The 25,495-nt window shown below is 38.1% G+C and overlaps 1 long non-coding RNA gene across 3 annotated transcripts in view; it reads left to right on the top strand.

Annotated features, from left to right (window-relative positions):
• LOC105022968 overlaps positions 1–25,495 on the top strand; it is a 73,507-nt gene that overhangs the window by 35,472 nt on the left and 12,540 nt on the right. For all 3 annotated transcript variants that reach the window (XR_828942.4, XR_828941.4, XR_002197502.3), the window contains exon 2: positions 22,611–22,778. This is a non-coding gene — a long non-coding RNA (uncharacterized LOC105022968). The remainder of the gene's footprint in view (positions 1–22,610; positions 22,779–25,495) is intronic.

Genomic DNA, 25,495 nt, shown 5'->3' with positions numbered 1-25,495 from the left:
TACAGTACAAATGATATGCAAATTATTAGACACTTGACAGCTCTTTGTATGTATATGTAACAATCATTCTGCATGTAGTTTGTAGTAAAATAAATATTTCAATAAAGATTAATTATATTTTAAATGAATTACAATACAACATTCGGTCCCACTTGCGCCAAAGCCTTAAAATGTTTTGTGAAGCCCTTATAAACCCTTAATAAGGCCTGCATTGATGTTTCAATAAGTGTTCCAAAAGGTTATGGCAAAGTGCCAGACATGAAGACCAGTAATAACTCCTTTTATGTACATTTGGAATTGCTTAATACATCATTTATGTATCTCAAAACTCAAAGTTTTTTGAAACCATTGATACTAGAACAATAAAAACGACCAATTAATCATTTTTTTCTCAGACATGTATTCATAGCATCTATTGTGGCTTATCAAAGGCCATAGTGTAGTGCATTGCTTCAATTCAGTTCCATTCTCACCTGCTTCGCTTTATTAACATTAACTAATGCAAGGCATTGGAGAGAGGGTGGATATTGTCTTTTTATGACTTGACCTTTGAGATATTAGTTTCTTTTTTGATAAATAACTGTTGTCGCGGTGGCTCCGAATGAGGGAATTACACCTTGGGAAAACAACTCAAAGTTTTCTGATGGTTTCAAAAGTGCTTCCTGACACAGGAGAGGGAATAGGTATATATCATCATTTCCTATTCACGGTGCGACTACAGCTGCAGATTGGGCAAAGTAGGTTTTTAGTGACTCCGTGGGAGAGTTGTGCTCAATAGATGGAGAGCAGGGAGTTGGAAAGCTTATAGAGCATGGAAAATGACCTTTTCCCTTGTAATTGTAGTCGGACTTCATAGATGGTTGACTGGAACCATGGCGTATGTTGACAAGGATCACTGGAAACAATTATAATTACATCTTCCCAATGTCTTCGGCAAGTGGCTCTCAGTTGCCACTTTCTTCACACTGCGTTGCTCCACTGCCATCTTGATTCGATTATATGTGACAAATAAGACAAATAAGATGAATGCACTATTAAATAAATCAAATACTGTGAGCCACAACTATGTGTATGATACTATGTATGTTTCACCTCTTGTAAGAAAACCTTGCTTATCATGTTAGAATTTAAGTATACAGTTAGGTCTGGAAATAATTGCACACTGACACAAGTTTTGTTATTTTGGCTGTTTACCAAAATGTATTCAAGATACAGTTAAATAATGAACATGGGCTTAAAGTGCAGTCTCTGAGCTTTAATTTTAGGGTATTCACATCCAAATTGGAGGAAGGATTTAGGAATTACAGCTCTTTAATATATCCCATCTTTTTCAAGGGACCAAATGTAATTGGACAATTGACTTGAAAGCTATTTTAAGGACAGGTGTGGGCTATTCTTCATCAGTTAAGCAGGTTAAAGGTCTGGAGTTCATTCCAGGTGTGGCATTAACCATTTGGAAGCTGTTGCTGTGAACCCACAACATGGGGTCAAAGAAGCTCTCAATGCAAGTGAAACAGGCAATCTTTAGGCTGCAAAAAATGTAATCCATCCAAGAGTTAGCAGTAACATGGAGTGGTCTAATCAACAGTTTGGTTCTGAGATAAAAAGAACGCACTGGTGAGCTCTGCAACTCAAAAAGGCCTGGATGTCCATGGAAGACAACAGTGGTGGATGATTGTAGGATCCTTTCCATGGTAAAGAAAAACCCCTTCATAACATCCAGCACAAGTGAAGAACACTCTCCAGGAGGTTGGCATATCATTATCGAAGTATACCATAAAGAGAAGATTTCACGAGAGCAAATACAGAGGGTTCCCCACAAGGTGCAAACCATTCATAAGCCTCAAGAATAGAAAGCCTGATTAGACATTTCCAAAAAACATCTAAAAAAAACAGCCCAGTTCTGGAACAGCATTCTTTGGACAGATTAAACTAAGATCAACCTGTACCAGAATGATGGGAAGAAAAAGTATGGAGAAGGCTTGGAACGGCTCATGATCCGAAACAAACCACATCATCTGTAAAACACAGTGGAGACAGTGTGATGGCATGGCCATGCATGGCTTCCAGAGGCACTGAGTCACTAGTGTTTATTGATGATGTGACAGAAGACAAAAGCAGCCGGTATGAATTCTGAAGGGTATAGGAATATATTGTCTGCTCAGATTCTGCCAAATTCAGCGAAGTTGATTGGACATTGCTTCACTTTACAGATGGACAATGACCTAAACATACTGCAATAGCAACCCAGGGGTTTTTTAAGGCAAAGAAGTGGAATATTCTGCAATGGCTGAGTCAATCACCTGATCTCAACGCGATCAAGCATGCATTTCACTTGCTGAAGACAATACTTAGGCAGAAAGGCCCACAAACAACAACGGAAGACAGCTGCAGTAAAGGCCTAGCAATGCATCACAAATTAGGAAACCCAGCATTTGGTGATGTCCAAATGTTCCAGACTTCAAGCAGTAATTGCCTGCAAAGTATTAAAAATGAAAATTGTATTTCTGATTGTGTTAATTTGTCCAATTACATTTGAGCCCCTGAAATAAGGGGACTGTGTATGAAAATTATTGCAATTCCCATATATTTCATACAATATCTTTGTTCAACCCCTTGAGTTACAGCTGAAAGTCTGCACTTCAATTGCATCTTGGTTGTTTCATTTCAAATCCATTGTACAGGGCCAAAAGTATGAATATTGTGTCAGTGTCCAAATATTTCTGGAACTAACTGTATATAGTATAAATGCAGAATAAAAGTTTTTTGAATGGCAGAATTAATAGGCTGTTTCTTAGAGTAATCTGTGTTCCTCATTTCAGACAGGTGCGAGTTATGCAATTCAGCTGATGTTTCACGCCAAGTTGAACGGCATAGATGTGTGGCATGAGGGTAGAGCATCCTGAATTAATGCAATGTAGATTAACTTTTATCATACTGTGTTTCTGAGCCCTCCATTGCTTTCATCTTCAGAAATCTCCCTCCTACTCGTTGGCGTGTTGATAAACCAATTGTGGTTGAAGAGAGAAAATATTTAAGGTATCTGCAAGTGGGATACACATCTGTCAGACAGCCCAAGGGCGAAATGCAGCACACAACAAGGCAACTAATGCTGATCTGGGACTTCTCTGCAGCAAAATAAAATATGGCTCAAGTTTTCATTAAGGTGCTATTGATTAGCTTTTCCTGGCAATGAATTATGGACGACATTAAATAAAAAGAAAAATATTTTTATGACTTTGCTTGGGCCATACCAGAATCCCCCCTTGTTTCTCTGCACACTCGTCCTGACAGGCGTTTTGTTTTCTTTAGAATTTTTGCGGCTCTCATCAAACCTACTGTGAGCTTTATTTTCTTCTAGAAAGATAGAGGTTTGTGAGTTTCCTATATCCTACATCTTTGGATTGATTCTGACATCATGAGGCATAAAAGATATGGAGTTTAGTGAGGCTGAACGGTTTGAGTATAGCCTTGTGTGAGATGGGTGTTTCAGTCACTGAGCTACAGTTACATTTCTACGGTTTCAGTGGTAGCATGTGGCGCATGCCCAAGCACTGTGCAGTAAGCTCTAAAATGACTTACTAAAATAATTGAAAAGAATACATTCATTTTAACTTAAGTTTGACACTGTCTAACAGTCCCTGATGCTTTGTGTCATTGTGAATCTTCTCGTATTTATATTACAATTCAATTCATTTTTGTTTGTTTTTGCTCTTCTGCAAATAGCATTTGGATTTCATGCAATGTTTGTTTACTATAATAATGCAAAAAGGTATCACCTTTCAACTTTACAGCTTAGATCATATCTCTCATTCTCTCTTCTCACTCCCTCTTTCTTTCCCTTTCTTCCTCTCTCTCTTTCCCTCTGTGTGTGTGTTCACGTGTTTTCCTTTATCCAACCTATTTCACACATTCACAAAATCTCATACGCATGGGTTTTGACTCTAATGTGCTCCTTTGGAATGTACTAGCTGTTAGTCTGTTATTAGACAGACTATACGTTATTAGAATAATGACATTGTTCTAAAGCAGCCTTGACCCAGTCCGTCACGCTTTTTTCAAAGATATTTTGTCTCCTTACATTACATGTATTTATTTTTTTCAGATTGCTAGAGGTTTTCTGAGGTCAATTGTTTAGAGATTGTTTATGCTTTTCAATCTTTTCATAAATTGGACTATGAAATGTGGATTCAAAATTTTACCTCAAACATCACAGCAAATAGGATTTTTAAGCTTATTGTTCTGAAATTTTATTGTTAGGTATACGTTTTAAGTGATGAATTTCAGTCATACTTTTTCTGACCTGTGGCAAAATGAGAAGAAAGCAGCCTATGGGCTTGCAATTTGCAATTTCTACACGGGCCCCAGTAATGTCCATTAGTTATTGGTCACGGAGTAGGTTAATCTAATTTAAAACATGCAAATATACGACAACCAGATTTTATAATTTTTTTGTCACTAGCTAGCCCATTTTTTTGGTCAGTAGCTAGCTGCATGAGTTGGACAAACTCAATTGCTTTCCTAGAAAACTGGATTAACTTGAGCTAATGTCCACAATTAATTTCCCACTGGAAATTAAGTTTTTAGAGTTTTCTACCCAAAATCTTGCAAAGAAAATGTGGTGATCCCTTTAATAAACACTGAATCAGCTACTTTCTGAAGGGATGTGGTAGTAGTAGCAGGAACAACAGCATTTAGTTGGCTAAATCTGGTTCTCACACAATTTATGGTGTAATATAAGCAACTTCATTGACTCATCTATTTGAAGAGGATGGGAGACCATCACCAAATTGACACAGAATACATGAAACAAATATGTAGAAGCAATACTTATTATACTTATTAACGATGTAGCTCAATACTGCTCATCAGAAATCAGTGGTTTATGTGGGTGTGGTTGTGGACAGTATATACCCATTTTATTAGATTTCTCATGTCTTACTCAATAGTAACAATCTATTTGGCTCAAATTGGTTGTTGGGTAGTATATTTGCATACTATTCTGTAAATCCTATGAATTAAAATCACTAATATTGGGTGCAATCTATTAGATGAATTCATTTTCAACAAAACAATGCCCTTGAATGGAGGCTTGCTGAAATGACATTGAACGACTTTTGAATATCTATATGCCACTATATGCCAATGTTGGCTGAGATTTAACAGCGGCAGCTGCGTATAGTGGAAATCCTGGGGTTGCTGAGCTGCTGAGCTGCAGAGCCCAATTGAAGAGTCTGTGGCTCAAATGCTTTCTTTTTCTCTTGGAAATGTTATCCTTACTGCCACTTCATGCACACTGGAAAGGCACAAAATAGCCCTTTGATGCAAGATCAGCTGGCCTTCTTTACTTGTTTATGGCCTGGACATGAGCATGGATACATGCAATCTGTTCAACTTAAATGTTGAGGAGAAATACCCAAATCATGAGTCAACTTTCAAGATCTTTGTATTTTGTCCCTTTTGGTACTGAACTAGGGCTACCAAATGGAAGCCAACCTGATGAAATGGTCCAGTGAGAAACTTTTCATTGCAAAACGTTTTGCTACTGTGTGCACTAATCCACTCTGAACATGAATATGACTTGACCATGACAGGCTTGTCTCCCTGCCCCTTGTAGTGCCAGCCTGTAATGAACACCTACACCCTCAACACAGATTATCTGATAAGCAGTTATTATGAATAGGAGCACAGAGCAATCAATCAACCATTTTGGATCGGATTGGTCTGAAATTTCTATAGCAGGCCAAATCTCAATAAAAGGTTGTAGGTTTTCTGAAGAAGGGCGAGATGATACATTTTTCAGTTTTAACAACTCTGGAGACTAGAGAATCTTACAGTGTATAGAAAAGGAATGGAAATATTATCCAGGTCATCAAAATTACTACCACTCTTAGAAGTAATCTGTAGGGTTCATTTGGGGTTGCTATCTCCCAGAAATGTCATGAAAGTGGAGTCAATGTCATTGCTCCCTACTCACTGACAGCTGAAGCCCAGGGAAGGAACTGGAGGATGGAGGACAGCGATTAAAACCAGTTCCTCCTCATTGCAAGTGGAATTTCCTCCCAGCTGATTGAAGTTTGAGCATATTGCTGCCACATTCTCTGACACATGAGACCTGAGTTGTAAATTGTTACAGAAAATAGGGAGTGGATGAGAGACTATGAAAGTAACTTATTTTCAGACAAATCTTTCCATTTACCTAGCTTTTTACAAAATTTTTACAACATTTTGTTATTTAGCATGAGTCGTTCAGAGTCGTCATGATATGTGAAAGGCTGTAATTAGTATTTCTTGCCAGAGAAGACGGTTTCAGAGTATAGTCGAAAACAACAGGAGAAATACTGGGCTGAAGTCAAGTATTTACTCAGTGATCTGATCAATACTCTCGAAATGAGTACTAATGTAGAGTATTTATAATACAGTGGTGGAGGGGAGGGTGAGCAACAGTACGTAATCCCATTCCATTTAGCTGTTCTATGCTAAATTAATGCAATTCCCTAATGTTTAGTGTAAAGCATCAATCATGCAAAAATCTATTGTTGCATTAGCCTTGAAAGAACAATAATAATAAAAACTCTATAATGGTTTTTGCTTCCTTTCCATTAATCATGTTGGCGGGGTACAGAGGTGGGGGCATCTTGCAGAGTGTGCCATTTCAGGCCATCTAAGGATTTGAAGTGATGCTAAATATTGATATCATAATAAACAATAATCCAACAAACTTTTTTTCAACCCAAGGTGTCTTTTAAGGTGTGACAGTGAGTCACTATTGCATCTATCGGTAACTGAATTTTACCCGGCTCCTCACTGTAATGACATAAAGCAGTTTTATGTTCGATAGTCACCTGATGCAATGCTGTAAATCAACAGGAAATGCATAAAAAGTGTTGACTTGAAATATACTATACATTTTAAAATTGTTTTAAAAAAAATATATATTATTATAAATTCTAAATAAGTCAGAATTCTGTTATAGAGTTCATGAGGTCATTATAGGTTCATCATGAGCTAGGCACTGAATTGCAAATTAGTATTAGCATTTGATGGATAACATGTCTGTTGCCTTCTGTAGAGCAGTGTATCTACAATGCAGGAGCTAAATACAAATAATAAATTTAAACAAACATTAAAAAAGAAGTACAGTGCAGCTTATGATAGGCACTCGTTAGAATTGTGAGAGATATTGAAATGTACCGATATTTAAGCAAATGTCCTCTCTGACACCAGCATTATTATACAAATGTCTATGTGAGCAAGTACACCTACTGTAGTAGTACAGTTTGTTTGTGAGTTTGATGTAGGTTTATGCTTCATTCGTGAGAATGGATGTATAGTTCTAGGAGTAGGTATGCCCAGGAAGGTATTTTTCTTTCTCCAGCCTTTAGTGATTTTCTTGCAAGCTGGGGGCTGTTGAAAAGGCTTCATGCAGTCTAAAGCGGCATCTCCAATACACAGAGAATATACCCTCTCTGGGAAGTGGGTGGAGAAAATAATATTCCTCAAAAATAAAAAAACGATCAAATTAATGAAGCTTTTTCGTTGGCATAATCAGTCATTTTGAACTTAAACCAGAGAGCAACAAAACAAATCATTTTTGGGGAAAGAATACATGTATTTTAATGCCTTCTAGCAAAACTAATTAAAGATGACACCTCATTTACATAAATGAGCATTATAATTTGCATGGCGGCACAAGGGAAAAGGGGCGAGAGGATAGAAAGCAATATTTTGCAGTCTGCTAATTTCATTTTATTTAGAATTCAAGCTTAATAAAGATTCATTTTGGAGGGGAAGAGAAAAACATCAAAGGCGAAATGTGAACTATCTCCAAAGATGGAGCAGTCCTATTCAAAGGGCCCTTTCCGAGTCACCAGATGACTCCTAATCTGGAGTGGCACTTGCTGGCCTGCCTCCAACACAACTCTTTGAAAGGTAAAACATTTTAGAGCCCAATTTATTAGTATGCAATTCTGGCATCGGGTAGATAATTAATGGCGTTGACTGATAATGACTGTAATCGTGGCACAAATGGGGTGTTGAAATAGCAAACAACGGGCACAAGGCATGTAATGGGGATTTTATTAATTACCCAAGGTCCCTAGCATAAGCAAGCTTCCAAGATTTACTGTGGCCGTGCCAGCCGGTCGACGAGGGGTCGTACGGTCTAATCTGAGAATGAAGGGGTCAGTACAGAGGTGGCAACAGGGAGCAACTTGGCATGCTACTGCACTTAGTCTAAAAGAGCTCTGTAATACCACCAGGAAACCAGGATCACTTGCACTTGGAAATTAGGGAACTTCAATAAGGTGTCCTGATAATGCACTTAAGCTACATGATCTTATAAGGCCCTATCAGAAAGTGCATTAACAGAAGGTGACCCTTTGGGGCAAAACAACATATTCCCCATCATTTGGGAGCACTTTTTACATTATTTTTTTGTCGATGGTGGAATTACTTTTTGTTTCACCCAATTAACATGATATCATTCCGATTTTGATAGAACTTGACAAGTATTATTGAATTAACTTTACAAACAGCAAACAATGTCATAGCCTAGGATTTTCAGGTAAGGAGGCCCATTCACACATCATCACAAGACAGAATTTATTATAAGTCTGCTTTATTACCTCCTTGCATTATTAATCGGGGCTACATTTTAAAAATGTAGTAAACAAATTTTTTTCCTGCTTTGTGGTTACTGCAGATTTTTTTATTGATTTATTGCGTTGGATTTCTTCTTAAGTGAGTAGAGAGATGGATTACAATGACACATTTTCATAAATGCATTGCTTGGATCTATGATTTGACCTAAACAGTAATGTCCAGGGTAAAACATGTATCTCTGAGTGTCTGGACAGTACATTCTGAATACTGTAGATTGGCGTAAGAGAAGTCTTAGGGTTACTTTTAAACTGCTTCAATATAAAATGGGTTATGCTTAAGTTAATATTGGATTTACCTACAGTTTGTGCTTCTTTGTCAAAGAGTGGTCCCATATTTGGTACATTATTGCATTCAAACAAGGGGAGGGATGACCAGAAAATTGGTAATTGGTAATTAAAGTAGGAAAGTAGGAATTTGCTAATTCTGTACATATCACTTTTTAAAGACATTAAAACTTGCAAAACCAAGTCAAAGCTTTTCAGTCGTGTCAACCCAATGGTAAAACCAGCTCGCCTTGAAGCTAGAAAAGCAGAGTCCCTGCCCATTTTCAGAAAAACCTTTGAAACAGTATATAAGATAACAGCACAGCCCAGTCACTGTCTGAAAACAAGTTTGACCTCCTTTGACTTACTGCACCTCTCTGACAGTTTTTTTCTGTAAATTAATGACTAAAGCTGTAAAAAGGTTAATATAAATAGGTGCGACTACAAAGGACTTCTCAGAGCACTTAAACAGATCTTACTTTGTTTGATTCAATCAGCAATGGTATCAGATTTGACCTAATGTATGAGTGGGAAACCCAGTGTTCTAAATAAATGAATTAACAAAAGCGAAAGAGACATTTGGTCATTTGTGGCCTATTTATTTAACAGTAGTTATCTTAAAAAAACGTATCAGATCACATTTAGGGATTAAGGTGTACATTGATTACTTTAGTCTACAGGTTAGCTTGACTCAATGGATGAAAAGGTATTTTATCAAAAAATACTTTTATTTGAAGCGCAGCGTGTAGTCATTGAATGCGTTCGCGTCTTATGGTTTCTTGTCATCCTTTGTTATCAGTCGAGTCAAAGGTATGCACTTTTTCAGAGAAGTCCTTTATTCACAAGTTCTGACAAGGCTTTTAAAACAGACTGGTAATATTTAAGCTTCTTTAACCTTGCTTTTTCCCCATCAAAGTTCTAGCTTTAGATAATCTTTTTTAACTTTAAAGGTCAAATTCATTGTTTGAGGCAGTAGTGTAATTCATTGATGTAGATTGTGCTGTACCGCACAGGATATAAAGTGTATGTAAATACTTACTATATTTACACAGACTAAAGTTAACATTACTGCCCAGGGAACTGAAACCACTTGAAAGATACACAATACAGGGGAGTTGTCCACTTAATCTGTGTCATGTTAATGGGGTTGATTGACACTGTTCAAGGTGTATATCATTTTCTGGGAAGGCAGTTATGTGTCCTTTAGAAGTTTAGCTCCTGATCTTACCTTTTAGAAATGTTGAGTTGACCTCTGCCTACACAAGCTAACTACCTACTTGTAAAACTAAATCTATAAAATCTTTAACTCCTTAATGGCTACATACTTTTTGGTCTTATACCTGAGCAGTGTACAGTCATTGATTGAATAAAACTTATAAATGCCTCATGATTAACTCAACTGTCATACCCTTTCAGAACTCTTAAAGTATAAACTTGTTTTAATCCAATCTTTGTAGATTGCAGATGATTACATTTCAGGCCCAACTCTCAGCTTTTCAGCCGTACCTCTCAGGAATTACATTCATGCTCAACTAACCTGTAAACTGCGATTACATTCAGTATGAACATAAATCGGTGAAATTACATTCCCTATCAACATGTCCCCAGTGCTTTTGGTCCTTAATGACTTACTATTACGTTGCTCCTTAACGTTTCACTTCTATGTTGGTCCTTAATGTAATTCATTGAAAATGAAAAACTCCTTGTTAAAAATAACATTTACAGTTAACTGTTAAGGTTAACTGAGGGTTAAGGATAGGCATGACAGTACTGGCGTTAGGGTTAGGATTAAGATTAGGTTACGGTTAGGCATCACATTACTGAGGTTAGGGTTAGGATGAAAGTTAAGGTTATAAAAACGCTGGAATCCAACTTGCAATCACCAGACCGAAAGTCGTTTGTGAAAATGCATGCCCACCATCCCCAACCACAACGCCTTTACAATATATGCTCATGACTGCCTCTGTTGGCTGGTTTCTGATGTTAGGGAAATAAAAATTCTCATATCTTGATACTGAATCTGATCGCAAGTTATTAAGGGCCAATAACACTGGGATCTGTTGATTTTGAACGTAATAGTACTGCTGATATGTTTGTAGTGAAATTAATTGCAATTTACAAGTTAGTTACATTATTTACACAATTCCTAAGATGCCGGGTTGCTGTTTACTTTTTATAGAAAAAGAGGCAGGGAGGTCACTTTCATCATTTAATATAAAGGGAGAGTAATGGTTACCACTAAAGTGGGCTATAGCTAGTTCCTCTCAATAGCAGGGAAATATAGTTTCTAATTACTCTAAAGCTGGGTTTTGGTTGTTTGGTTTTACAAAAAAATACAGAGTAATAACTGTATTATATACGTGTTACTGTTACTGATAATCCTAAAACAAGATTATGATTGGTGCATTAAGAGGTATAGAAACTTCAATGTTTCATTTGTTTCTATCAGACAGTTTCCCCTTTAATGTCAACAGAATGATTTCCAATGCAATTGCTTTAATATTGTTTTCAGCCTGTTGCATTTCAGGGTTGGGGTAAATATAAATGTTACCCCCCACTAGTGTCACAATATTTGTTAATTCTGCTATAATTACATTTTGTATATACTTTTTACTTTTAAATGTATCCTGCGCAAAAACATAACCATAATGTTAACGTATCATACAACTGTATGCATGAGCATTACTTTTTCTGCTTAACACTTTGGGATTACAGCATAATCAATCAATCAAATTTGGTTTTGTACATGCATGCGTGCGTTCCAAAGTTTTTAAACCTGTCTTTGAAACCAAAGCCAATGATAAAAGATTGTTAGGTCTACCTTTACTTTCTACTTATGTGAACCTACTACTCTTCTGGAATTCTTTCTTTTTACTCTGTTTTCTCAACCAACTTCTAATAGATACAATTGTAATATTTTTATTAATAAGAATATATTTCACTGTGATTTAGATGGTACAATCATCCTTAACTGCTTTTTTCTCATGCAAACCAAAATTGAAAGAATGTGTTAATTGCAACCTAGAAAATGCAGTCAGGCATTGTTGCTGAGTGGCAAGGATGGAATGTTTTCAAACATTGTGAAACACATTCATTCCACTAAAACTGCAGATATATTCTGGCAATGTTCTGTAATAATAACATTAAAAGCTAAATTATCCCAGTAATAAATAAACAAAATGGACCCTATCTTTAAATAAAACCGTGTTCCTCCAAACAATTATTGTTTTATGTTTTTATCTCAATGTACCTGTATCATGGGTGTGTACATTTTTGCTGAATATGAAGTCATGCTTGAACAATTAAATGGAAAGCATTTCAAGTCATGGCACATCAAAACCTGTTTTTACATAAGGACCTGAATTTGTTATATCCACACAGTTGTCAAACATGCAAGGATTGTTCATCTATGCTTTTTTTCTTTTTCTTTGACTTTTTCTATCAACTGGATCTGAAGACAGACACAGGAAGAAAACATGACTGAATTCTTTCACAGTGACTCATCTAATGCCTTTTTAGAAATCATGAACCCAATTTCCTAATGACCATGAACACAATCCACCCGTTTCAAAATAAATCTGATGAATCAGTACAAATTGAATTGCTGTAAGATACAAGTGAACCACCTGGACAGGATGTTAGTCAACACAGGGCTAAACCACTATAAATTGTATAATATATCAATTGTTAACTCATAAATAGTTTGTCCTGTCGGGTGTTTTGGCCAGTGACACATTTCGACTTTATTCCAACAACAACGTTCCATTCTCCTTACCAATTACTTTTCCTGGGGACCTTTTCTGTGCAGATAACCCCGTGTTTAAGAGTTGTCTGAGACAAGAGTGTTGCCTCACCTGGTCCTATATTTACCTCAGATGGTAGGATTAAGAAGTAGCCATGTGGAAGATATATCTTTAATCCACCCTACCCTCTACTTGGCGCCTGTACACACAGACACACACACACACACACACACACACACACACACACACACACACACACTGACACAATCGGACAGAGAGATTTTGAATTATAGTTATGTATATTATTTCTATATTATTACACTAATATTATAGTATTACCAGAGTTTATTCATTTAGAGACTCAATAACACTTGTTGACAATCATAATAGTACGATCAATTGCACCATAACTTAGCTTTTAGTTGTCATAATGAAATCTTACGTTGTCACTTGGATGATTACTATATGATGATACCCTTAAATGATTTATATTATGCCAGTTTATGACTTGTCCCTGACACTTTATCCTAACTATCATCATCTTAAATGGCATAGTGGAAGTCTAATTGTGTTATGTGTGATGCTAAGTCAGTCTCATTAGGGACATAATGGAAAAATGTAATTAGCACTGGTAATAGTTATTGTATTTATTACACTTTCTGTTTATTTATCAAGTACATTTCATCTAGTAATTATCAGTAATTAGGAGTTGGTTCATTTTCTTATCTTAACTCATTAAAAGCATTGTTAGCAGTTTTTTCAAAACTGCGGGTTATATGATATTCTTTGGGTTTTGTCCTTGCTTTATGGAAAGGTGTTGGTTTATCAGAAATTGTAGGGTTTAGATTGTAATGGTTGTTCATATTATATGATGGAATTGCCTCTATGTTAGATGGTTCCTCACCATTGGAGAAGTCAGTGGCATGCAGTATGTAAAACATGTACTTGCCAAATTAACAGAAAATAACTAAAGATCCTATATATTCAGACCCCTTCAATTTCTCCACATTCGGTTGTGCTGTAGACTTAATTTATTTTGTAGAAGCACCTTTGGCAGTGATCAAAGCTTTGAGTGTTCTTGGGTATGCCTCTACCAGCTTTGCACAATTTCTCCCATTCTTCCTTGGAGATCTTCTCCAGCTCTGTCAGATTGGATTTGGACCATCCGTGATCTGCCATCTTCAGGTCTACCCACGGATGTTTTTATGGGGTTCTAGTCGTGCTTTGGGTGGGACACCCAAGGCCAATCAGAGACTTGTCTTGAAGCCTCTCCAGCATCGTCTTGCCTGTTTGCTTCTGGTTGTTCTCCTGCAAACAATTTTTATTTGCCCCAGTCTGAGATTCTGTTTGCTCCGGTCCTCTGGATCTCTGTATTTTACTCTGTTCTTCCTACCCTGAACACTGGCCAGTCTCCCAGTTCCTGCTGTTGAGAAGCATCCCCATAGCATGATTTTCCCACCTCAATTGTTCACTGTAGGGAAAATATTAGCCTGGTAATGAGTAACCCCGTCTTCAGACCACTGAGCATATGAGCCTGGCACACCTTCTATTCAAAGGTGGCCTTGAGGGAGGTACTTTACATTTTTGTCATTGTTAAGTGCAGGAACTGGTGGGGAATACATACAAAAACATTCCCAGGTTTACAACTGAGAACTTTTCAGCTACTTAATTAGCAAAATGCAAACTGCATCTTAGCTAGCAAGGTAATAGCCTCAAGAATAAGAAAGACTACCTCTTTTATAGTGGATGTATGAGGACGGTGGTTTCCTAGGAGTTGATTTCAGCGGAGAACCAACAGTATAGCGAAAATACGACAGAGGCTGTGCATACACTCAATGTTACATCAACATGTTGAAAGGCCAAATCACCCCCTTTCATTCATATTTTTCATCCTGCAGGCTCAGAAATGTTTCAGGTAATCCCTAGCAGGGTCGGAACCTAGGAAGACAACTAGACCCAGTCAAAAAAAAATATGCTTGCGCAACAGATTACTGAATTTTGTTTGAAAATTATATATAATTTGTTTTAAAAAAATTAATTTGTTTGAAAAACTTGCAAATGCAGCCCTTGTAGCTTGCGACACACAGTTTCAATTCAAGAATTTGGACAATGCTAATTCTAGGCTGGGAGAGAGGAGAATAATTGCATATTGTGTAAATGTACTCCATGGGCCTTCTGGAACTACTGAGTTTAAGCAGAATTTCACCCAAACATTAGTCTAGGTGGAACTATCAAGATTTTTGTAATCAGTGTCATTTCTCACCAAATTGCTTACAGTGCTTTAGTCTTTTAATACATGGATTTTGGAAGCACATTTAAAAAGTAATCACAAAAAGTAATGAATCAATTTAAACATTGAAATCTTAGAGTTTTGAACATTAGATATTTTACTGAAGAGTGTCTTGAATTGTTGTGGAAATAAGATCCATTATTGGCTACCATATCATCTTGATCAAATTGTTTAAATTGACAGTGAGCTATTATTAGTGCATATCAGGCTTCATCCTGGCAACCAAATGGTTGAACCAGCTTCCCATTAAAGCTAGGACAACACAGTCCTTGCTCCTTGTGCAATAACTTCAGAAACCCCACTTTTTTTAAAGAGCATCCAAAACAACTCCATAATTGCCTTTCATGAATTAATCCTTCCAAATATTTTTTTCTTCCTCTGTGCACTGACTTTGCTGATAGCCTCTTCATTGAGTAAGCTGTACTTTATTTAGTGTGCCCTGAAAATGCATTTTCAAAGAAAGAAAAAAATTGGAAAACTAACATAAGAACATGGATATGGAGAGAGGAAGGACTAGGGCAGTGGTTTAAAAACAAATATGTTTATTGAAAACAGAAACCTAAAGTAGTTGTTAAAATTCTTAAAGCAACATATGGTTCTTTAACTTGAGCTGTACAGCTCATTCCACTTCTGTTGAGTACAATTATTAAAAGTGGGTTTAGCTAGCTTAGATGCCACCCTAGGTGCATCTTACCCTAGTATGCTAGGAATTACATTAATACATAACTCATACATGGCTTTTAAAGATGTTTTCTAGCAAAGTCAACCTATCAATTCTTGAGGCTTATGAATGGTTTGCACCTTGTGGTGACCCCTCTGTATTTGCTCTGGTGAATTATTCTTTTTGTGGTAGACTTGATATGCCTACCCCCTGGAGAGTGTTCTTTACTTGGCTGGATGTTGTAAAGTGGGTTTTCTTTACCATGGAAAGGATCCTACGATCATCCACCACTGTTGTCTTCTGTGGACGTCAAGGCCTTTTTGTGTTGCAGAGCTCACAAGTGCATGCTTTTTTTCTCAGAATGTACCAAACTGTTGATTTGGCCACTCCTATTGTTCCTGCAATTTCTGTGATTAATTTTTTCAGCCTAAAGATGGCCTGTTTACCTTGCATTGAGAGCTCCTTTGACCGCATGTTGTGGGTTCACAGCAACAGCTTCCAAATGTGAATGCCACACCTGAAATCAACTCCAGTCATTTTACCTGCTTTATTGATGAAGAAATAATGAAGGAATATGCCACACCTTTCCATGAAACATCTTTCAAGTAAATTGTCCAATTACTTTTGGTCAGAGCTTTCTCCGCAGGGTGGCTGGGCGATCCCTTAGAGATAGGGTGAGAAGCTCGGTCACCCGGGAGGAGCTCAGAGTAGAGCCGCTGCTCCTCCACATCGAGAGGGGTCAGCTGAGGTGGGTTGGGCATCTGTTTCGGATGCCTCCGGAACACCTTCCTGGGAAGGAGACCCCGGGGAAGATCTAGGACACGCTGGAGGGACTATGTCTCCCGGCTGGCCTGGGAACGCCTCGGTGTCCCCCCGGAAGAGCTAGAGGAAGTGTCTGGGGAGAGGGAAGTCTGGGCATCCCTGCTTAGAGTGCTGCCCCCGCGACCCGGCCCCGGATAAGCGGAAGAAGATGGTATGGTATGGTACTTTTGGTCCCTTGAAAAAGAGAGGACTGCATTCCTCTAACTCCTAAACCCTTCCTCCAATTTGGATGTGAATGCCCTCAAATTAAAACAGGGAGACTGCACTTTAAGCCCATGTTAATTATTCAAGTGCAAACTGAATATATTCTGGTAAACAACCAAAACAACAAAACTTGTGTCAGTGTCCAAATATGTCCGGACCTGACTGTATATTTGTCATTAAAATCTAAATGCTTGCCAATGCATGTTAGAAATGAAAGGAAACAACGACATTTCGTGAGCCATGTCATCAGTTGCAAAGGATAGGTTCATTAGATTTACCACCCTCAGAAATCATCAATTAACTGCAGCTCAGATTCCTGTCTAAATAAATGCTTCACAGAGTTTAAATAACAGGCACATCTCAACATCAACTGTTCAGATGAATTAGGCCTTCATGGTCAAAATGTGGCACAGAAACCATTACTGAAGGACACCAAAAAGAGACTTGCTTGGACCCAGAAACAAGAAATGGACATTAGTCTGGTGGAAAGCTGTCATTTGGTCTGATAAGTGAATTTTTTAGATTTTTGGTTCCAACCGCAGTGTCTGGGTGAATGGATGATCTCTGCATGTGTGGTTCTCACCGTGAAGCATGGAGGAGGAAGAGTGATGGTGTGGGGGCATGCTTTGTTGGTGACACTTCCTTTTAGTTTCGTCTGACCAGAATACCTTCTTTGATATGTTTGGGGAGTCTCCCACATGCCTTTTGGCAAACACATATTTGCAGATTTTTTTTCTTAAAGCGATTTTCTGCCCACTCTTCTGTGAAGTCCAGCTCTGTGGAATGTATGGCATAAAGTGGTCCAATGGACAGGTACTCCAATTTGTTGTGGAGCTTTGCAGCTCTTTTGGGGTTACCTTTGGTCTCATTGTTGCCTGATAAATGCCCTCCTTGCCTGGCCTGTGAGTTTTGGTGGGCAGCCACCTCTTGGTAGATTTGTTGTGGTGTCATATCCTTTCTATTTTTTTTATGGTGCCGCTTGGTTGGTGGTGCCCCTTGCTTCGTGGTGTTGCAGACTCTGGGGTCTTTCGGAACAGGTTTTTATATACTGAGATCATGTGACAAATAATGTGACACTAAGATTGCACACAGGTGGACTTTATTTAACTTATTATGTGACTTCTGAAGGTAATTGGCTGCACTGGATCTTATTCTGAGGCTTCAAGACAAAGTGGGTGAATACATATTCATGCACCACTTTTCTGTTTTTTGAATTGTTTGTAACAAGTTATTTTTGTCATTTCACTTCACCAGTTTGGACTATTTTGTGTATGTCTGTTACCTGACATCTAAATAAAAAATAATTTAAATGACAGATTGTAATGTAATGCAGCAAAATAGGAAAAACGCCAAGGGGGATGAATACTTTTGCAAGGCACTGTGTAGTGTAATTGGAGCTTGATGAAAACGTATAGTACAATTCATTATACGGTCTAATTCAGAATTCTTCTTTGACTTGCTTCTGTTTCGGTATAAGGATTGTATTTAGTGTCACTAACAATTGGAGTATTAAAACTGAATTTACCTGGCTACATCGGCATAACATTAACATTTTAGATTTCTAATTTTAGTCATTTTAGCAGACCGTATTATTTGGAGCAACTTCAGTGCATTGCAACTCTAAAGTAGTTCATCCTATCAGCAGTCTGTGCTAGAAGGAAGACAATCCAAATTCATTATAAACATTGTTAGTTTAGAGACTGAAAGTTACGGCTTCATCATTTTAAAATAATAGGCAACGATTCTGCTGTGGTAGCTTCAAGGGGAAAGCCAGTCCACCATTGGGGTGCAAAGAATGCCAACATGGGACTGCCTTGTGAAACTGCAAGCTATGGAGACCAACAATTGAGTAAGACACTTAAGTGAGTGGGGACATGCAATATAGCAATGAATTGACAGTTCACATTCATTTTCATTCTTTTATGAGTGATGTGGATCCAATATGTTTTATTGCCTCCTTTTTTTAGGACACACAAAAGCTCTTGTACAGCACAATATCTGTGTCTGTGCTTGGTGTTAAAGTTGCACCTCTGCTTCTAGAAACAACTTAATTGTCTGAAACATGCACACAAGCAGCACACTCGAGTCACGATACCCCAAGGCCTAGATTAATTAAGCTATGAAAACCCATGAGCAGGGAGCATTCAGCAAGTGCCTGTTTGCCGTGGTATGGGACTTGCTTTTGGCAGTGGTGCAGTCCCTCATTATAAATCTGTAATTAAGTTACAATTTTATTTGCTTTTTTAACATACAATCATCAGGGATCAACATGGCCTAAACTCTGATTATGTGAATGGCACTCTGGGCTATATAGTTTCTGTATGTACTATTCTACTTTAATCATTTGACTTTTTAGTCACTTCTTGAATGAGAATCCATAAAGGATATTATGGCGTCGCCTTTGTGAGTTTATCCTTTTTTCAACACGTATTTAGTGCATTTTGCTGATTCACTTTTAATCCAAAACAATCTGATTGGCCCCGCCCCTCTTCACCTCAACACAAAACAAACACAGTGGCCCCCTGCTGGGTGCAGGGATGGTGCACTGAATCCCCTACTGTTCAACTCATCCTGTTTTGTGGTCTGTTAGCTGTACTAAGTGAATGGGGAGAGGCAAGTCTCTGAGTGTAACGTCTGTCGTTCGAGTCACCTGCCAAGGAGATAGGGAGGGTGAGAAGCCCGGTGGGGGGCTTCTAGTCAGGATGAACTAGACTGTGGGAGAGACTCCTCTCTACACACCGGGTGGTCTCGCCATAATGAGAGCCTCCACCAGAGGGGCAACGTATGCCAAGAGCTTGTTGAGGCTGTGGAGGGGGGAATGGGCAGGAAATTGAGGTTAATAAGCGTGCTGTATATTAAGCAGTGGTGGGGTGTCCCTGGGCTCTTGTGAGGACTCAGGTCCAGTATTTCTCGTAGAGACGCTGCCAGAGAACTGTACACCCCAGAATGCAACTGCAGTTATGCAGTGACATTATTCTATTTAACATGCTTAAAAGAGGATTTGTTGTAAAAATGCAAAATAACTAACATCCATTAGTAGTCCTTTTTAAATTACTATTATCTTACCTGACAACATAAATCAGAACTATAATTATTTTACTTTATCTTTTTTTGCATTCATGTAATAATTGATTTTATTAAGGTACTTTTAAACATCTATCTGCAGTGTATGAAAAATAATGATCCCAACTCTGAGCCTTGTAGAATACCAGATTAACGTGAAGGCTTAGAGCATTTTAGACTACGAGGATTAAAGAATGAAAACAAATTTTACGTTACCATTTACCTAACGTCTTGCATCCTTTTCAGTTTGCCCCTTATCAGTCTCTGCTGTGCAATGTTTTTTTTCATACATGATGCATAGTAAATAAGAAATATTTAGCTATACCAGGCTGAGTAAGGTCTCACAAGTGGCACAGGGGTCTTCGCGACTGCATCCCAGTACAACTGCACTGTGGTGGCTAGTGTATAGGCCTGCATTGTTATTTCCTTATGGTAGGTCGTGCACCTGCCAGCTTAACTGTGTTTTTTTGGGTGTTGGCATAAACATCCTGGTTGTGTAGTAGTGTGACGACCCCCATTGAAGACACATTTCAAATTTTAACTCTCCCACAAATTAGGGGCAGAAACCATAATTGTGAATTGTTTTACACAAAATTGGAAGGGAAGAAAACATTAGGTTAAAAGGAAAAAAAATACATAACATTTAAAAACGTGCCTTTTTTGTTATTCTTTAGTCATGTGACTTTGTAGAATGAACATGGCCTCTGTCTGGCCATAATCCATCATTTTATCATCATATATATTTTGGGGTTATTTTTGGACTATGGGAATTATGGTTTGACCACATTTCCCCCTTTTTTACGTGAGACATTTTTAGTGGCATGTCAATGGCTAGAGCTATCCATGGAAATGTATCCAGTTAGCCCTCAGAAGGAAAAAGGTACTCTAAAGTTAAATTGCTGCTGATATTTTATTTTGCATGCTTTACCGCATTGAAAATGTTTTCACCTGTTTAGTTAGACATTTTATATTCAAATCCAGTGATGCTTTGTAACAAGGCTTGGAATTTCGTAATTTTAGGGGCAAGGCCATTTGGCCTTAGGTGTCATAAAGAAATTTAGGGCACCAAGGCCACAAGCCAGGGCAAAAAGGCCACTGAGTGAAATATAAGGATTTGGAGCATACAAATAAACAACTTGAATTGTTGATTAGAAAAAAACACATTATTAACTTTTTTTGTATCATATTTGAATAATAATTTATTATAACTGGTCTTTCCACATAAAAAGTTCAATTATCATGTTTTACTTTTACTATCATGAAGTTACATCTACTTCTCCATAATTTTTTTGGTCGATTGTTTAATTTGTTTCATTCCATACATTCACATGAGGACGACAAAGAGGCAACAGTACTGACAGTTAAGTAACGTTAAGGCTCGCTAGCCAGAAGGCTAACATTACCTCCGAACACAAAAGTAAACTGTGATGTATGCTTTAACATCACAATCACCTGTGCTAATGTGTAAGACCTAAATAAACAAATTTAACGACTTAATTGTGCGCAGAGCAAGTAATTTTTATTTTTTTATTTCACCCCAAAAGCTGCCATGTCGTGTAATGTCAAACCTAACGTTACTTCTCGGAGCTCTCAAAAAGCGTTCAGGTGTATTCTCCCACTCGGAGGTCGAAACCTTCCCACTTCCCAGTTGCTGATGAACGCACCTTCCAAAACGGAGAGGTTTGATTCAGGTAAGCACTAAACAACTCAGATATCTATCGAAAACTAGCTGGCTTGCTTACCTGCATGTAGTCCGTTCTTGCGGTTGTTCTCAGCTACGTATTACAAACGTACAAAACAAATACTGACTCCTGACAGCGATATTTTGACAGTGGCAGGGTCACAGAATTTTGACAGTGGGCATAGAATGATTTTCGGTGCTTCGCGGCCAGAGCGAAGGGCTATGATGACAATGGCCGTTGTGAAATTCCTACGCTGCATGAATAACTTGCCTATGGCTAGAAGACGTTGCATTGCATAACTTCTCCATTACAGCTAAAGTTAATGCCTCCCAAACCTATGAATCTCAAGTTATTATAAAAAAAAATCCCTGGTTTTCTTTGTTGTCAATAAGTAGCCAACAAGTGAGGAACCCTTGAGAAATTAGAGTGTCCTACCATAGAAAGTACTTCAGATTTGAGTGACATTTAATAAAACGAGATCTTCAATTATATATCTGTTCAATTATTCTTTGATACATTTCAGGAAATATTTTTCCTGAAGTGTTTCCTTTGTAGCGCATAAGAAGCCTTACGATTGAAAATCGTGGCTTTCCCTTATTCTTTCCCCCACTATGCTTCGCCCTAGGGAAAGGCACGTTCGTCATGTTGTAATAAGGGTAGCTGATATAATGAAGGTCATTGTAATCAGAGCTAATGTGCCAAGGAGTCAAGACACTGTAGCTTTATTTGCCAGCAAGGCCCGACATTTTTTGCCCATGGGGATCAGGCTGATAGGGTTATCTTTCCTAACCTGACTCTAATACAGGCCTTGCTCTGCTGTTTGTGTCAGCATCACAGCTGAACTTTTCCCACTGATACGTTCTGTGTGAGGATGGGGAAAGGATTGGGCTCCACTCAGCTCCATCCTGGTTAAATCCCATCCCTTGGTGTTTGGCTACTCTATATTCAGATATCTAGAGAGCCTAGTTCTCTCTCTCGCTCTCTGATTTCTTGGTAAGAAAGCAGGGCCTTACAAAGTATTCAGTTGGATGTAATGGACATTAAAATGACAATTTCATTGAAGTCTGGTCTTGAAAACTTCAGTTTAAGAGATGACCTTTAAATCTAATCATTTCCCTCAGGATGTGCAAATTAAATTAGATACTTTTTTTTGATAGCCTGGGACGCTAAACAGTTTGGTGATGCCCAATTTGTAATTATGGCAATTCCTCTTCGCAGTTGATCAGAACAGCTCCACCTAAGCATACCGTGCTAAGCCGTGCTGCTTCTTATCACAACGCTTGCACAACCAGGAAGTTTCTGCCGAGACCTATGCAATTAAAGACGTGCACATTCTTCGGACAACGACAGCAATAGATCTTGCTTACACCATAAAGTCGCTACAAGGTAAGGCAATTGAAATCCCTATCACTGCTAGCTATCCCTCCCCTGAGCAGTTTATTTAGCAAGGAGTAAATATTTTAATCAGTATGTTTTTTTCAAACCTGAACTCTTTGACATATAAAGTATGTTCACATCATTCTTATGTTAAAATACAAATTTGAACTTATTTTGTGTCTAAATATGGCCTTTTGGGTTCTGGGAATGATTGATAAAAGTTTTGTATCTGGGAATGATTGATAAATGTTTTGTATCATGATATTAATTTTACATTATTTTCAATATTGTTAATTAAATAGCAAAATATCTCTAGTTTTTGTTCAATGTCAAATTATTGAATGCATTGCATCACGAGTGAATAAATTGCGTTCAATGGAGGGAGGATTAGCTTCACCATATTGATGCTTAAAGAAGAAATGAATGACATGGCGGTTTACTGAATGCATTTAATCTGCCTCACACAGTTGATGACTAGAGAAATACGTCAAGATGCTTTAGTAAATGCATTGCGTTCAAATAGGGGTATATTAGCTTCACGCTTGATGCCTAGAGAAATGCGTCAGAGACATGATCTCCGAGTAAATACACTGGATTTAATAGGGGAAGGATCAGCCTCACGTTATTGATGCCTAGAGAAATGTGTCATATACGTGATACTTAAGTAAAAACATAGCATTCAATTCAGCTAGATAAGCGTAACACTTTAAATGCCTAAGTGATTACATCGGTGAGATTAGCATCACACTATGGACACCGAGGGCAGAGAGTCCAAAAGATAGACAGAGAAAGACAGGAAGATCTCTCTTCTCAATTCCAACCCTCCCTTCGCTCTCCCTTTGTTCTCTCACTCGCTCTCTCACTCTCTGTCTTCTGTTCATCCTCCCTCCACTTGCTTTCCCCTTCTCTCCTTCTCAGTCCTTACTCCTTCCTACCTTTCTCTGACAGCCTTTCTTTCTCCCGCTCCCCACTCTATCCATCCTGTCTTCCACCTCTACAGATAATATATTGACAAATAGATAATCTGTCTTTGAGTCTCTCTCTTCCATCGCCCCACTCTCTTCTATCTCTCTCTCTCCTCCGCCCCCCATTCCCTTTCTTTAATTCCTTCTAGTCCCTCTCTCCTTTTTCTCCCATCTTCGCCTATCTCCTGTCTCCCATCCTCACAGACAGGATATTGATGTGTAGATATGCATCAAGGGCATTGACCTATAAGTCAGTACATTGCATTCAAGGCAACAAAGTTGGTGCTAATGTTGCAGTGGGTAAGTTGGTTAGACTCAGTTGGTCTGTCGGTCTATGCCTGACAAAACGTCAACCATGTGACACATTTCACCTATTGAATGCAATGTATTGACAAACATGAACCATGTGACCCTCATCTTTTCCCATGGAATACAATGCATTGAAAAAATGCATAATATCTTGTGGTGTTTTTCTTTTTGCAAAAAGAGCTGCCCATATTTAACCCCCTGGCCCATCATTCAAACTTCCACCCCAGCTTCTAGAAGACCACAGTGAAATGATCTCTTTTGTTGCGCATCATTAGTTCCATCTGTTGTGCGTGCAAGCCTGTCTGTTCCGGAGCACGGTAACGTGATGGTCGCCAGGGGCGATCGGAGACGCCGTCGTCCCAGTGCTTCGTGTGCTCGACCTCCACTACCACAGCTGCCTTCTTTCCCCCCGTGAAACTTTTACTGTCCTCTGTATTTACTTATGCGTCTGAGAATGAACAGAATGACACTGTATATTAGTTTTTTTGTTGGAAGATGATTGTAAAGGACAGAAGTTAGCAAGAAAAGCACTTTTGTTTCTGAAATGCAGGCGTTTACTGTAATAAACAGTATACTATAAATTATACTAAAATGGGTGTTCTTAAATTGCAGTATACAATAGTTTAATTGGGATTTTTCTAAATGGAGTGGTTTAAAAAGTTAGGCCCTTGGCTACATGTAGGCATTATTTTTCAAATCATTCTTTTGCCTATTGACATATTTTATTGGTCGCTGATTAACACATGTTGATGCAAAACACAAAACAATATTTTTACTGTTCATCCCTGTCCTAAGCCTAAAAACCCAACCCATCTCAACTGAAATTCTAATCACTCTTTAGAATGTTGATATAAATTGTGTTTATTGTGTCAGCAACAAATCATGCATTGTAAATTTCAGAGCTTTTTCACACTAGTCAAATCTACACAATTTCTACACATTCTGTGTGATGTGAAACCTTCATTATCTCTCAGGCTACCCTAAACTTATTAAAAAACATTTAATTGCACAACTCAAACTAGAGAATTTTGCATATTTTCTGCCAGTAAAATCAAACATGTTTGAACACATCTGGGATATGTCAAAGATGCAATTGGCAGCATTCAAATTGAGTCTCTGACCCGCTCACCTTACATAAGGGTTGTGATGGGCGGGTTCCTTGTGTATGCAACAGTTTTCTCCAATCTCAAAAATGTGTCTGTGAAAGCTAAATCATAACCAAAATTGCATTTTCCCTCTGATTCTTATAGGAAGTTCTTTGACCTTTTGTCCTATTTGCATAAAATGTTTGCGCAATCTAAGGAAGTGCAGGCATTAATACCTTCACTGAACTGAAGTGTTTTTTTTACAGTTTTTTTCAACCTACCACACATGAAAAGATATTAGCAGTATATTGGGAGAGTCAGTGTTGAGATTTGTATGTTCTGAAGCACCTGCACGTGAACGTTAAAT

The sequence above is a fragment of the Esox lucius genome, chromosome 12 (assembly GCF_011004845.1).
Source record: "Esox lucius isolate fEsoLuc1 chromosome 12, fEsoLuc1.pri, whole genome shotgun sequence".
In the NCBI taxonomy this organism is placed as follows: Eukaryota; Metazoa; Chordata; class Actinopteri; order Esociformes; family Esocidae; genus Esox; species Esox lucius.
Note: the sequence above shows the minus strand (reverse complement) of the source record. Positions and strands in the feature narration are given on the sequence as shown.